The sequence below is a fragment of the Delphinus delphis genome, chromosome 7, assembly GCF_949987515.2.
Source record: "Delphinus delphis chromosome 7, mDelDel1.2, whole genome shotgun sequence".
Taxonomy (NCBI): Eukaryota; Metazoa; Chordata; class Mammalia; order Artiodactyla; family Delphinidae; genus Delphinus; species Delphinus delphis.
In genome coordinates this window covers 3587613-3602275 of record NC_082689.1, presented here as the reverse complement: position 1 = coordinate 3602275, position 14663 = coordinate 3587613, and the positions used below count along the sequence as shown (strand labels likewise).

Here is a 14663-nt window from a genome sequence, read left to right as displayed (position 1 = left end):
GAACACTGAGATGGGGTACAAAAGTTATTTCTACCCCAACCAGTGTCATCAGAGCTACAAAATCAGGTCCGCCTAAGGCCTAGGCTTTTGTACCTGCTTGACCTTCCTACCTTGACCTTCCTCTCACCATAGGCCTTCCATGGGCCTGGTGATTCTATCTGTGGTTGTCCGTTGTATATATAATTCAGGAATCCCATTTTCCCCTCATCGCTAAGGAAGACAATGTTAAGGGTGGTCTAAGGTTCTCAACCTTTCCATCTAGAGCAACAGAAATAATGACAGCAAAGGAAAAATCTGTCTGGTTAATTAGCGACCTGGCCTTGGCAGGGGACTCGTGTCTAGATGGACTTCTTAGCAAGATACACAGAGGGCCAAGGAGCCCCTATCGAAGGTGTCACCCAAGGACGTGGATGAAGTGGGCTCAGTCCCATGATTTTTCCTGCCAGAGATCAGTCCCAGAGGGAGGAGCTGGGGTCCAGATCCTGTGGCCCAGCTGTGAGGAACAGCAAGACAACAGAGTGTGGGCCCCAGGCCAGCCCAGTCAGCCAAATTGGTGGGATAGAAAAAGACAAAACCATAAACAAGAGAATGGATTCCAAGACCCACTGTTGCTTTGGATTTTCCAGGGAGGTCAAACCAAAAGTATCACCTGTGATAAAACAAATTTACCCTGTGATTCAAATTCTGAAAGCTTGAAGATACAACCCCAGCACCTAATACAAAGCCACCTGTCAATACAACTTTCTCTTGGAAATGTATCAACAGTGAGAAGGAAAGGTTTTTCTGATGTTCAGAAGGTCAGTCATCAAGAGAACGTATTTCTTTCTACAGTGAAGTGACAGCCAGTGGTGATAACGGTGCCATTCCAAAAACACAGCCCATCTTCTTGGCTTGAAATGGTCAACACGTGCTAGGCACGGCTCTGCACGATACAGGAGGGCAGTCCTCAGCTCGCCGTGCTTTGGTTCCACAGCATCCCCAAGTCCTGGCCAGTGCTCAGGGGAGTCCCCTCAGGCAGTACAGAAACCCACGCTTGGCTGGTTGGTCTGTTTTCTTCACTGAGGATGAATGCCCAAGCCACGGCCCCCATGTTGCCCCATTGCTCTCTAGAAATCCTGCAAGACCATGCTCTACTCTAGGAATCTTCTAGGCCTTTCCATCCGGTCATACCTTTCTTCCCCACACTCTGCTAGACCTATTCCTGAGTTTGCCTTTTGAAGAAACGAAAAGCACATGCAGTATTTGTGGCCTTTGTAAGTTTTCTTAATTGAGGATATACACTTTAGAGTAACGTAAAAGTACATCATACATATGTTATTCTTGATTCTTTCCATTAAAATTGAACATCCGGTCTCTTTACCAGCAATAAGCATCCTACTAGAAAACTATTTTGTGGGAAAATTGTCAGCCCACATTATTTAAATTTTACTGGATTCTTTCCAGAAATATATACTGTCCTTTCCAAGACAGCCTGTGATATTCTAATTGGTCGAGAACTTTTTTTAAAATGTGGGATCCACAGATTTTTTTTTAATATGGGATCCACAGATTTCAAAGGATCTGCCAACCTCCCCCAAAAGTGTACAACATTGTTTCTGTGTATGTGGGAGTCTCTGGGGATAGCATCCAAGTTCACATGTGATTCTAACCGCCTCTAGTCTAACTCCCCACTGAAGTTCAAGCACCACTCCTTCTAGAAAAAGATTTGATGCAATTCTTCCGGGAGGTCCAGTTCAATTGTTTTAAATATTTGATCCGTGCACAAGAGGCAGGATTTAAAGTAGCATTTTTGTTTTGGAATGAGGGCAAAAAAATAGTATAGGACCTCACTGCAAAGCATTGGACAATGTAATCCATGTGGAAAAAATAGGACATGACCACTGCTGAGTGAGGGATGGGACGAGCTTCAGGCTTCTCTGCAGACAACCTTGACAGAGAACATGGGTGAATTGTGCACTGAGTAGGTTTCACTGGTTTTGGTTTTGGTTTGGTTTTGTTTTTACTATCCCTATACTGTCCCTATACTATCCCTATACTGTCCCTATACTATCCCTATACTGTCCCTATACTATCCCTATACTGTCCCTATACTATCCCTATACTATCCCTATATCCCTGTGTGGGATCTCTATTAACAAATTCCAAAGTTTGGTAGTCTTTGGTAGAGCTCAATAAAATCAAAATCATGATAGAACAAAGTCTTAATGTCTTTCTGAGGCACTAATGAGTTACTTCAACTATTCTCTAAGGAAAATGAATTTTAAATTGGTTGAAAATTATATGTAAAGATTTTTATTTCCAAGATCTTAATCTTATAAAAGAGTAGACCCCTAAATGAATTCCTTCTCATTGGGACACAAAGTAATGAAAAAACATTCAGTGCACTGGAATTATCTTTTCTAAAACCTATCCAGATGTTGAGGAGAGGGAAAGAGGGGAGAGGGGAAGTGGGGGAGGGGAGGAGAAGGCAGAGGGGGGCACAGGAGGGCAGAGGGGAGAAGCTCTTCCAACCCTGGAAGTGAAGGACAGAAAATGATGTTTGTTGGATGATGAGTTATCCAGGCTCCACTGATGATTAATGGACTCACATGTTCAGTTGAGCTGAATTCCCAGGTGGGGAAAAGGCCTTTAGATCCACACACTTTTCCTGCCACAGGGCTTAGGAGCCAGTCATGGGGCTCAAGCATTCCTAGACCAGCTGGTGAATATTTGTTAACGTTTTTGTTTGCAATTAAATCTCTCCTAGTGTTTACCATGTCATGGCATCCCACTTTTTAAAACTGCAGTTCCTGGCAACAAAGCTTGGAGAATTTTTTTCATTTAGATTTAAAAGACGTCAAATAGCATCTCCCCAAATGATCACCCAGTTGGTCCATTTTAATAAGGGGGAACAAGTCACCCTCCCATTACCCTTCCTTAACTCTCCCTCCCACCCCCAAGAAATAGAGACAAAAGAGCACAAGTCATATTTTCTGGGCCCCTGTCTCATGGGTGGGATTTCACGCCCTTCTCCCAGGAGCCCCATGGCTGGACTTTCCCCCATCTTATAGCTGGGAAACTGAAAGCAGGTGAGGTATAGCGTTTTGCCCACTGCCACATTCAAAAAAAAAAAAAATTGAACCAGAATCCTAATGAAAGTTTGTGTTTCCAAAGCCCAAGGGAAGAACCCCAGGAAACCCCAAGAGGATGTGCCGGATTTGGCCCCAATCTCAAGGAAACCCCCGACATCTTTCGGGGAAAAAATACACTAAATTTCTTTGGTGGTGACACACCACAGATTCTGTATCAACAGACGCCATTTGTCTGCTGCTGATCTTTCAAATATGAAAACAGTCAAAATTGGCTGCTTGAGACCCTCGTGTTGGGTGGGGTGTCAAGCTACTTTGTGTCACAGATTCTGTCCTAAAGGCAGTAGATTCAACCAGAGAAGTTCATTAAATTCTTATCTTTCTATCGAGCATTAGTCATTCCTTTTTTTACTCGGCCTCATTCTGAAAAGGATTTGAGATGCCTTTTTCCTTTCTGTAGCTGTCCACTTGAAACTTAAAAAGACATCTCTTATTATGAAGACTGCTCTACATGGGTCTTCAACTCAAAATTGTATTCAGAGTCCAGTGACATTCCCCAGCCATTGTGCAATTCCATGAAATTAGTTTTCATTAAGTCTCCTCAGAAGCTTTTTCATTTTCCATGTCTGGAAATCTTTTTTAAGACAGACACACACATGCACACAAGGCAATCTTTTTCAAACAAAGACTTAAATACATCCAGAGCTCCCATTTTGAAGTCATTTATTTGGTCTCCTCCAAGCACTGCTTTTTAGAATCAGGCTGGTCCTCCTAACAAGTTCTAGGACTTCTGTTAACTCCTAACTGTCCCATTTTAAGTGGGAGCTGCAGAAATAGTGGAAGACTGCAGCGACAGAACTATGCCCACCTGCCGTGAAATGAAAAGTCACATTTCAGTAAACCCTAGGGGTCTCTAGCTTGCAGCCACCCTAGTTCTCTCTCTTTTTCTTACCCTTCTTCTCTTTCCTGCCTGAATCCTGGGAAAAGAGCCCCCATTCTTGTCCCCAGAGAGGAAGCTATGAGAGGGAGGACTTAATCTTCTCCGGTTAGCGAAGGAGGAGAGCGGAATTTAACATGTTATTGCTACTTGAAAGAGCTTTGGGGGAATCCTCAAAAGCAATCCATTTGGAACAACTCTAAGAAGATTCCTCCAAATAAATGCATCGGAAGCTGCTCTTCTACAGTTTATTTTACAACTTGAATCTCGCATTTCCATTCTATGAAATTGTGCTAGAGAAGAAAATAGCAGCCACGTGTACACATCTGTAAACAATTATCTGCTCGACCCAGGCTCTGAAGGTGTGTTCTGTGAGAGCGATCCTGTGTATCGACTTGGTCTCACTGCCACCTACTGGTATCCTTGCTAGACACTCAGAATGGGCCCAAGATCTTTGGCTCAAGGAACACAGTGTCTGTTCACGTCTGGGCTATTATAGATAGTGCTGCTCTGAACATTGGGTGCAGGTATCTTTTCAAATTACAGTCTTCATCTTTTCTGGATATATGCCCAGGTGTGGGATTGCTGGGTCATGTAGTAGTTCTATTTTTAGTTTTTTTGGGGAGGTTGGGGTTTTTTTTTGCGGTACGCGGGCCTCTCACTGTTGTGGCCTCTCCCGTTGCAGAGCACAGGCTCCAGATGCGCAGGCTCAGCGGCCGTGGCTCACGGGCCCAGCCGCTCCGCGGCATGTGGGATCTTCCCAGACCGGGGCACGAACCCGCGTCCCCTGCATCGGCAGGCGGACTCTCAACCACTGCGCCACCAGGGAAGCCCTATTTTTAGTTTTTTAAGGACCTTCCACATTGTTCCCCACACTGTTCCCCATAGAGGCTGTACCAATTTGTATTCCCACCAACAGTATAGGAGGGGTCCCTTTTCTCCACACCTTCTCCAGCATTTATTATTTGTAGACTTTTGGTTTCCATCAACAGATGAATGAATAAAGAAGTTGTGGTATGTGTGTGTATATATATATATATATATATATATATATATATATATATACACACACACAATGGAATATTAGTCATAAAAAGAATGAAATAATGCCATTTGTAGCAGCACGAATGGACCTAGAGATTGTCATACTGAGTGAAGTAAGTCAGAGAAAGACAAATACCATATGATATCACTTATATATAGAATCTTAAAAAAGGATACAAATGAACTTATTTACAAAACAGAAACAGACGCACAGACATAAAAAACAAACTTATGGTTACCAGGGGAAAGGGGATAAATTGGGAATTTGGGATTAACATAGAAAAACTACTATACGTAAAACAAATAATCAGCAAGGACCTATTGTATAGCACAGGGAACTATATTCAATATCTTGTAATAACTTATAATGGAAAAGAATCTGAAAAAGAATATACATATATATGCATATGTATAACTGAATCACTTTGCCGTACAACTGAAACTAACGCAATATTTTAAATCAACTATACTTCCATTTTTTTTAAGTGTCATTCTTGTTTATAAACAATGACTGTTCAACAGCTCACGCAGGAGAACAGAGCAATCCAGAAAGGGAGGGTTTGACTGAGCCTTGACAAGTTAGCCTCCTCCCGGAATGAGGTCACGTGAGGATGTGCCGAGCACCATCTGGGGTTACCTTCCTTCTCCCCATAAAGGCAACTTGAAGAACCTCCAGATTAACTGCCCAGATATTTGGAAATTTATTTAAAGACGTATTCCTAGGGTCCAAGATAATGAACATGAAGGAGAGAGTTCCATATCTGCTATAGTTGGAAAAGCTAGACACCACGATGCACATGTAAAGGGCATTTCACCCTCTTAAATATAAGGCAGCCCCACAGAGCACTTCCTCCATTTTTCCTGCTAATTATAAACATTAGGCAGAGATTAGTTCAGATTTAATGTTAGGGCAGAGAATGCCTTAGAAGACGCTTCAGAAGGAATTGCGCAAACACCCATTCCATTCCTGCCCCGTGACACACACAGGGCCGTCGGCTCCAGGGTAGATCCCAGCGCTATCCTCCCTTCCTGCCTTGGCCATGGACTTTTGGGGCTACTGGCCTCTCCAAAACCATGGTGTTCCATTGTAGAACTGTTCAAACACAGCGGCTAAAGTGTCCTCCTTTTGTAAGGAAAAACTAAACATCTTGTTTTCTAGTCTGATTCGTGATCAAGTCTAGAAGAGAAAATTATTTAAAAGAGACTTTTTAAAAAATGACATTGAAACCTCAGATAAAGTATCACCCGCACTGTGTTTAGTGTAATATCCGGGAAAAATTCTGCTTAGTTCCTGTCTCTATCAGGAAAGGTCAGTTAATCTCTCCCAGACTCACTAATTTTACGTGTAAAATGAGGCTGATTGCCTGATGCTCTAACCGGCAGTGATTCTGTGACCGCTTTCTTTCATCTATTACCCTAGGCTCTGACCACCAGTGGGTTTCCTGCTGTCCCCACAAGAAACAGAGAGGCCCGCAGTGCACGGCGGGGCAGCCTGTGGGCTTAGCTGAACTGGCTCTGGGTGCTGGCACTGAACTGCTGAATCAAATGATGAGGATTCCAGAAGAGAAAAACCAGTTTCCTGGAATGGCTTCTCTTGAGACCTGAGTCATCTCCAGCTGCTGTTCAGTTCTTAATTTTGAAATGCAACCAACCCACGAGCTCTTCCATCTAGCGGCCAATTCTCGATGCTCTGGGTCCATGAAAACTGAAGGTATGGGTCAAACCAGGGGGATTTGACAGAAACATTTGCCATTGTACCTTTCCCCAGCCATTCCTACCTCGCAAATGTTTCTCTGTACTTCATGAGTCTTAAAATTCAGGAGAACAGCAGGACTACGCTATGCAAAACGCAGCCAGACCCCTACGAAAGACTAACAACCTGCCTCTGGGAGAGGGTTTGGCAGAACGTTTCATATTTGTCCTACTTTTCTGCTTTGCTTTCTCCTTCCAGATTTTTTGAAACAACAATTACCTCTCTGCTAAACAAACTTAAAATATGCTACTCTATACAAGACTGGCCGATGGCAAAAAGTGCCTTTCTTCACGTGAAACTCCAAAATATACTCTCGAAGACTTGTACTCCCTTGATATTCCTGGCCTTAGACACCTACCTGGGAGAACACGTGAGCGTGTGCCGGGGCGCCCAGGAAATGCTGATTTTGCTTTCCTTCTAGTACTGGGACCTCAAACCAGCAATTCACCTCCCTGTGTTCCATTTCTTCATCTGAGGTGTCAAGGGCGTGGGGAGACCATCCACCAAGGTAGTAATTTGGGGATATTTCCAGTAGCCAAACGGAAATCATATATTTGCCGACCAGAGGGCAGGGCCTAAGTCTTAGTCATTTTTGTCCCCTCCCTCGAGCCAGAGCTCCACGCCCTGGAGCACAAGGGGGTTTATTAAGCTTAAAGGAATATGAGACGCATAGACCAAGGGCAGGTAAGGAAAAGTTTGGGAGTTACTGGATTAGTTCATCTTAACAACATCTCTTCCAGTTGTAAACTTCAGAACTCCTACAGGGATACAGCATTGCACGAATAGGCAGCCTTGATCTGGTTCTGAAACACCTCTGTGTTCATTCAATTTAAATTTTTTCTCAGTAGATATCAGTAAAACGTTTCCTTTCAAAGTTCTTGCTTGGTTCATGCCCTTGTCATGAAGGTATTTTAGAAAGCAGAATGCTTCATTGCAAGCAGAAGTTCACCTCAATACATGCATACCTGAGCATAAGGAAAAAATAAAATTCTAAATGTACATTTGCTTCAGATATTAGTCACATTTTTTAAAATTCTGTATTGGAGCGGTCTCCAGGTGAGTCCCAAAGTGACCCACAAGCTCTGCTGAGATGTGTATCAGCAGATTCCCTGCGGTCCCGGAAACCCCACCCCAGGGACTCCCTACGATGCACGGAGATTTTTCTGGAGCTCAGCGGGATGCATTGTCCTCTAGAGGACGATGCATCTTTCCTCTACGCTTTCGGGAAAGACTACACCAGGACAAAGGTGCTGCTTCACAATTTCATCTGCTTCCTAAAATAGTCTGAGGAGACCAGAAGGTACTAAAATTACGTTTTCAAAAATTAATATAACGAATTCCTGAAAAGAACCCCTCTTTGTAAATCAGGGTGCCGCAGGTGCTCCCTGAGTGTGACACGGCCATCACCCATGGTTTAGAGGGGACAGGCAGTGTCTTTTCTTGAAAGGGTAGGATTATCTCCTACCAGATTTTTGGAAAGAGGGAATCCATATCTAGAAATGTGGGTGAAAAGAACCTTTCCTTGTCTCGCTCAAGGCTGTCTGAAGAAGCAGGAAATTTTTAAAGCTTCCTTACTTAAAAACCTGAATCATTTTGAGCTTTCCTTTCCTCAGTGAGAGCTACTAATAGGATTTTTTTAAATGCCAGGTCACTCCTCAAATCGTCAACTATTTATGCAGCAGTGGTGTGGTTTTTACAGCCTGCTTTCCACAGCTAAGACACCAAGAAAAGTTTGCTCCTGTGGGTTTCCGTGGAAAGGCTGCCCGGGACACAAAGTCCCCTTCAGATGGGAACCAGCCCACTATTCTTCTCCAAGAGATAACAAATCCTCAGTTTCTTCCAAAAAGAACAGTGACAAGAACTAATTTTCAAATAAAACTTTTGCCTAAAGTGATTAACATACCTGCAAGACAGTCTCATGCAACAGAATTCGTGACCTGCCAGTGTATTTTAAACCCTAAATGTGGAATTTCACATAAAAGTGGGTAATGAGGGCTTCCCTGGTGGCGCAGTGGTTAACAATCCACCTGCCAATGCAAGGGACACAGGTTCGAGCCCTGGTCCAGGAAGATCCCACATGCCGTGGAGCAACTAAGCCTGTGCGCCACAATTACTGAGCCTGCGCTCTAGAGCCCACGAGCCACAACTACCGAGCCCGTGTGCCTAGAACCTGTGCTCCGCAACAAAGAAAAGCCACTGCAACGAGAAGCCCGCGCACCGCAAAGAGTAGCCCCCACTGGCCACGACTAGAGAAAGCCCACGCGCAGCAACGAAGACCCAACACAGTCAAAAAATTAATTAATTAATTAATTATTTTTAAAAAAAGGTGTGTAATGACAAAGACCCCTGTAACCAGTTGTCTAAATACTCTGAGCAACAGCACAGATGAAGCCTCCGTGGCAAAAGTCTACTAACTTTCAAAAGGGAAGGAGGTCTGATTTCAAGCCGGCTTTAGCGGCGGCATCCGTAACCTCCTAACCTAAAACTAAGGTCAGGTGGGGAGCCTCCCTTGAGTCATGAATCCATCATCAATCATCAGTTGAAGAGAGGGGTTTCTTCCTACTTCATCATCAGTGTTGTATCAGGTTCTAAGGCACGAAATCACAGAAAGCACTTACGATGACAGAATGAGCTGCAGTGAGTCCTAAACACTGAAAATAGAGGGAGGGGCAGAAATAAAAACAATTCTATTCAGGAAGGTAGGAATTCTTCTTGCCTTACATCAGAAGTATCCTTAAGACCCCAAGTTTGGACGTTCACCATACATCCTGTCACCTAAGGACCACAAAGCATGGTGGGGTGGGGCACAAACCCTCCCAAGGGCTGGAACAGCCTGGGCCAAGGGCTAACATTCTAGAGACTTCCCCAGCTGCCTCCCAGGAAGGTGGGAGTAGCTACACCCTCCAATTCCCCCACTGGAAAAGGGCAGGACACCCACGCTCACCACCCTGCTATGGGATTCTTCCCCAAGTTCTCCTCTCCACCAAGTATCTTCTCAACGGCTTCCTCACTGCCGTGAGCGGGGAAAGAGAAAAATAAACCTTATGGTGATGGAAAACCCATGCCTCCTCCAAGAAGAGACGAAGACCACAAGACCATAATTCGTATAGCTTGAATTCCTACAAAACCCCTCACCTCCCCACCCTTCTGCCTTTACCCTCAGCAAAGCCCACACAAGATTGGGACTGACATACGTACACTAATATGTATAAAACAGATAACTAATAAGAACCTGCTGTATAAAAAATAATTAAATTAAATTAAATTAAAAAAAAAAAAAGAATGAAGCAAAACGCTGGTGCCGTCCCTCCAGGCCCCCATCCCCAGAGGTGGCCTGGATGAGGGATGCCTGCTCAGCTGCTCTGGTCACAAAGCCAGTGTCGGTCCCTGGGGACCAGCTCTCTTCTCTGGCACGTCTTTCCCCGTTAGTTGGTAGAGGCCCCGGGAAGCATAATCCAATTTCCCCATCACTTTTAATAGAATATGATAGGAGGACACTGTCTTCTGGGAGAGCAAATCAAACAGTATGTTCCAAATCTAGATGTAAATTAGCTCAGGATCCTCCAGTGCTGGGCCATCTGCTTTCCTGAAATGGTAAAGATCTGACTGCTGTCTGAGCCACCTACTGGTGCTGTGGCCTCAGCAAGTAATTGAGCATCTCAGAGCCCCTAAGCCTTCATCTTTAAAGCCAGGGAACCACACCTCAGTGCCTCCTAACCAAGAATCTCTTCCTTTATCTTTAGCCCAGCAAAGAACTCAGAAGTTTCAATAATGTCCAACAGCCAACTGGTGGTTTTCAACATCATTTTGCTTAGGAACAAAAAATACCTGATTTTAAAGCCACTTCAGTTTTTTGAAGTATTAAGAATGGGTCCCCTGGGAAGTTGGGGGACCCCAGTGTGAGAATAGTCTATCTGCATGAGCTCTGAGCAGCCCTGCAGCTCTAGGACCCTGCAGTTCTCGTGTGGAGGCAGCTGTGTGTAGGCTGGCATGGGCCAGCCCCTCTGAGTCCCCACTGGGGGGGACACTCCCCTCTGCCTACAGCAGCTTGTTCTTGGGGTCCAGACCAGCCTATCAATTCGCTCCTTGGGCAGGCTGTGAAATGCCAGTTTCTGTTTACATCCCCCAGTACCCCTCTGGGGCCTCCTAGGGACCCCACCCCTGCTTCAGTCCTAATTTTCTAACACGGTAGCCCCTGAAACAGGTCCCCAGAGTAGACTGGCAACTGTCAGATAACACTTTCCATCCTGGGCGAGAGGGCCGGAGCCCCACCCTCCTGGCTGGGGAACAGGCTCCCGGCCTCCAGACTTGGTACTTGCTCCACTTCTGGGCAACACAGGCCAGCCCGTGGCCCTAGGGGCCCTGCCCTGTCCACTGGGCGTGCTGCCCAAACACCAAATTCCTTCTCCTCCTCTGACCCCTGCAGCTCCTTTAGGCAGCCCCAGAGGACTGAGGCTCCAGCCGTAACTGCAGATTCCTGAAAAGATGGAGCCCCGATGGTAATAGCTGAGTAACTCTTGACTGGGTCCTGTTCCTGGACACCAAGGTCACCGCAGTCCCCCGGAGGTGACAGATATACCCAACCAGCCCACGCCCCGGGGACGTGGGAGAACTCAGAGTCTCCCCAAGGTAGCTCTCGAATCCTCGGAAAGACACTTCTGCGAACAAAGCAGATTCTCAGATTCCAGCTGAGCTGCAGTTTATTTATGTCCAATAAATAAACCGTGAGCCGAAAAGCACCGCAGTCAGGAGAGCAGAGGGTGATGGGGGTGGGGGGGAGGTAGCGGGGGACCCGGCACGACTCGTGGGCAGCCGGGGCCTCGGCCCAGCTAAGGAAACCCAGGTGGCACAAACTGAGAAAGAAAAGTCGGCTGGATCTTCCAGAGACCAGCGGCGTGTACAGAAAACAGACTCTACGGGAGCGAACCTGAGAGCCATCGAGAAATGGTCAGCAGGGTTTAAAGCATTTCCCTCTGGCCACAAACCCAACACAGGGGGAACAGGGGCGAAGCGGCACTTACCCTGAGCAAACCTGGAGAAGCGTGTGTCCCTGGGCTTCGATATTCAATTATGTGCGAATCTGACACATGTTTTCCCCACTTGGCTGCGTCTCCTTTTCCTTCTGCAGGAGAGGGGACCCCGAGCAGGCAGAGAACTCCCCCTGTGGTCCTTGCAGGGGGCTGCTGAGCGGGAGAGCTGAGCGGCCTTTGGTGGAAGACTGAGCTCCAAACTGGACCGTGTCCAGGGATACAGTCAAGGCTCCCTCCAGCCCCTCCTCTCCCCCTCCCCACTCGGGCCTGCCCCACACTGTAAATGAAAACCAGACTCTCACTCTGTTGCTTCTGGCCCAGCCACGGGCTGATGTCACCTCGGAAGGCTGTCTTCACCCTACGAGCCCGTAGCTGGATGCCTGCAACTCTTAAAAAAAAAAAAATCCACCCCTTCTACTCATCACTTTAAAACTCTTAAAAAAAACTCTTAAAAAAAAAATCCACCCCTTCTACTCATCACCTTTGGGGCTGGGTCCCTGGCCGCAAAGAGTATGAATTTTGGAATGTTTCTGTGGGTCTCCATGGTTTTGCTGCAGTGTTTTCCAACACCATCTGAAAGGAAAACAGGAAATGCAGTCTCCCGCCTCCCCCCTCACCACGCCCTCCCATTTCTTCTTGAAGTTTCTGAATTGAGACTTCTCCTAATAACCTCCCCTTTCAAATATAAAAAACCAGCCGTTAAAATCACCTTGGCGTTCTGCTAACCAAAGTTCTGTTTGCCGGTGAGAAGACAAGGAAAAAAGACTACTTTTTTTTTTTTTTTTTGGTAATTCTGTATATAATGATTCTGATCATGAAGCTAATGGTCCCAATTCCAGGACACCTATGAGAGGAGCAAGAATGGTTATCGTGCCCAGATTTACAGGAAAATTCTTGAGAAAGAATTCGTGTTTCCTCAAGGCTTTGTACCTTTCCCAGCACTTTGATATGTGTTATCTCTTGTACCAGGAACATCTCCACCTGTTAAAGAGATATGTGTCATGTTTTCTTAAGTGAGATTATGATCTCATTTTACAGATGAGAAGAATCTGGGTTCGTAGCAGAGCTCAGATCAGAACCCTGACCGTGGACACCCCCAAACTGCTCACTTCTCACCCATCACACGGCCCCCCCCTTGAAAATTCGGTTCATGTGAGATACCAAGAGACATCTGAAGAAACAAACTTATGGTTACAGGTGGTAAGGGGGAGGGAGATTGGGACTGACCTACACACATTACTATATATAAAATAGATGAATAACAAGGAGCTACTGTATAGCACAGGGAACTCTTCCCGATACTCTATAATGATCTATATGGGAAAAGAATCTAAAAAAGAGTGGATGTATGTATATGTATAAGTGATTCACTTTGGTGTGCAGCAGAAACTAACACAACATTGTAAATCAACTAGACTCCAATAAAAATTTTAAAAAAGAGAGAGAGAGAGACAGCTGAAGGATACTTTTGACTTGGAGATCCTTCCAAAGCCAAGTTTGAGGAGTAAAGGTATCATTAACTCCTTTGCACAGACGATGTCCTTCCAATTTAGGGAGGAAGGGGAGATGGTACAGGAGAGACAGTGCCTGCTCCCCTCCTGCAGCTCCAGGGTCCCCTTACTCATCCACAGGAAGACTCAACCCCTCTCTACGCCCTGGGGGTTCAGCTCAAAGAGTGTCAGAATGGGGAGGGAGACCTGGATTGAGGGTTTTCCTGTCCATCACCTGTAGAGGAAGAAGAAATGAGCAGAGGCTCTGAGTAGGAGCCACATTGCCCGTGTGACGTGTGGGAAGACAATGTTCTCATGCAGGGCAGCCCATCTCCCACCAGAGTCCCCACTCCACGTGGCAGGCGTGGACTCGGACCCGAGGAGCTGGGACATGTGCTGCCACTCTATCGGTTGGCATCTGCAAGTTCAGCTCTGGAGAGAACCATTTCTCCAAGGCACATCGCCTGCTGCAAATTAAGGCAACGTTTGATTACAACTTTCTGTCCCAAGCAACTCCGCTCAGAGAGGTTAATGGCACAAGTGTGGCCTATGTACTTCCATTCAGTGGTTCCTTTTCCCAAATACCGATACAACTATTGCTTTTCAAGATAGCTAGAAATACACATTCCTTGCTATTAGGAATTTCTACTATTTCAATGGCAAGGGTGATGCATCGTTTAGAGCAAGACTTAAAGAAATAAAAACTGCTCAAGCAGGAACGGTTCTCTGTAATATTTAACTGTAACTAATCATTGACAATCTAGACCCTCACCAACACTGTCTGTGGCCTCAGAAACTTCTGGAAGCTGGCAGCTGTTGGTGAAAAACCTCCCACATCCTCCCTTGAACACACCAGAGAGAGCATTATGGCTCCTATGGTTTTCTCACTTAATCACCGGGATTTGGGATTCTCGGTGAAATGACCAGTTCCTCCTGCCATCTGGTCCCAAGAGGAAACCATCTCAAAGGTGAGAACTGACCTCAACATCAAGGGTCCTGGGTCTGGGCCTGACCACCCAAGGGACCTTACAGAATCTCGCAGTCCAGTTTCTTCTTAAATGCTGCGTTGAACCTGGGTACCTCTTCCCATTTCCTTCTGCACAAGTTAGAAAGTTACAAACCCTGTTTCCCAGGCTCCGCTGTAGTTAAGGGCTTCCCTAGGCACTGCTGTGATATATAGGAAGGTGGGGAGAGGCATGGTGATTTCTCTACTACTTTGGCTGGTCTTTTCCCTCCTGGCAAGTATAGTGCGGAGGCCCTAAGGGAGCCCCTCCCAGACCCCTTCCAAGGCTGGAACACAGCACCCTTTTTGGAGGACTGCTCTTTCCTGCTGGAAGCTGC

At 45.9% G+C, this 14663-nt stretch overlaps 1 protein-coding gene across 1 annotated transcript in view; it reads right to left on the bottom strand.

Annotated features, from left to right (window-relative positions):
• The window catches only part of COL6A3 (collagen type VI alpha 3 chain), an 86150-nt gene extending 73920 nt beyond the window's left edge, over positions 1 to 12230 (bottom strand). The window contains exon 1 of the mRNA XM_060015871.2: positions 11824 to 12230. The gene's annotated coding sequence lies outside the window, so the exon portion shown is untranslated. The remainder of the gene's footprint in view (positions 1 to 11823) is intronic.
• Between the last annotated feature and the right edge of the window lie 2433 nt (positions 12231 to 14663).